The following is a 1,148-nucleotide window of genomic DNA, read 5'->3' as shown; positions in this document are numbered from 1 at the left end:
ATAACAGTTCAAATGTGTCTTAATTGCTATTAAAAATATCAGACTAAATGCTATGGATCTGAAATATTTTTTCTGACCAGTTTTATAGTAGATTGCATAGACAGTCAACTGCTCTGGTCATTTTAAATTTTTGATATACTTTATTGAAAATTTACTTTGCTGTTGTTGTCATTCACAAACGTGCACACTTTTATATGATGAAATCTCTGGCTTTGGGGTGTGTGTCATGTCTGGGCTGCCCCTGGGAGTCTTCATTCTTCATCCCACAGCCATAATAGATACTCTGGGAACATAATTTGCAGGCTAAAAATTTTAGAATCACATCTTAAAGTGAAACACTGAATAGATACTTACAGACAGAATGAATAGTTTCTCAGATGATTTTTGCAGAACTCCTGTGTTTCTGGGAAGAGGAACTGTCGGCAGGCCATGCTGGAGAGAGGGAGTTGCAGCATAGGAAGTTGTGTTAAACAAAGAGAAAACAAAGGAATAAGTCAACTTTTTAATCATCTATTTTATTATCATTTTACTCATGCTCTACAATTCCTGTCTTACTGGCTACAGTAAATTAAAAAACTGTATAAAGGTAATAATAGATCTGAGTGCACCTAAATGTTATGAACAGGGTAAGCACTGTGGCAGCTCTGATGTTGTAGGTAAATGGTTTTATTTCTGAGGGCTTTGTGCCTAATGCTTGCCTGGTTCTTGGACTATATGCCCATTGTTTCATCAGGTGTAAGCGTGTAACGCTTACATACGTATTGTGAGAAGACAAACTGAAAAAGCAGGATTTTTTTTTTGCAGTGTAGGTGATGCGGTTGAGAAATGAATTACTGATCTCTTCATTACAATGACATAGACCACACACAGCTGTTAAACGCAGAAAAAGCTATTACAAGTAAAATAAAACAACTTCTATGGCATACTAAGAGTCTGTACATGCAAAGAACTGCACGGATCAAATCGATCGGCATTTAGTCACTCAACACATTATTTAGTCCGAAGACCCACCTTCCGTAACGTCAGCATTAAGGGCCTCTATAAGACTGGCTGAGCTGCTTCAGAAACCAACGACACGCGCACAGACGAGATTGAAGTGAACGGCGTTCAGGTTAGTACATCTCGACCGCACAATCAGTGTTTTTACG

General features: G+C 38.2%; 1 protein-coding gene across 1 annotated transcript in view; it reads left to right on the top strand.

Annotated features, from left to right (window-relative positions):
• The first annotated feature begins 1,084 nt into the window (after positions 1–1,084).
• Positions 1,085–1,148, top strand: part of serpinf1 (serpin peptidase inhibitor, clade F (alpha-2 antiplasmin, pigment epithelium derived factor), member 1) — an 8,563-nt gene continuing 8,499 nt past the window's right edge. Inside the window, exon 1 of the mRNA XM_030793055.1 lies at positions 1,085–1,111. The gene's annotated coding sequence lies outside the window, so the exon portion shown is untranslated. The remainder of the gene's footprint in view (positions 1,112–1,148) is intronic.

The sequence above is a fragment of the Chanos chanos genome, chromosome 15 (assembly GCF_902362185.1).
Source record: "Chanos chanos chromosome 15, fChaCha1.1, whole genome shotgun sequence".
Classification (NCBI taxonomy): Eukaryota; Metazoa; Chordata; class Actinopteri; order Gonorynchiformes; family Chanidae; genus Chanos; species Chanos chanos.
Note: the sequence above shows the minus strand (reverse complement) of the source record. Positions and strands in the feature narration are given on the sequence as shown.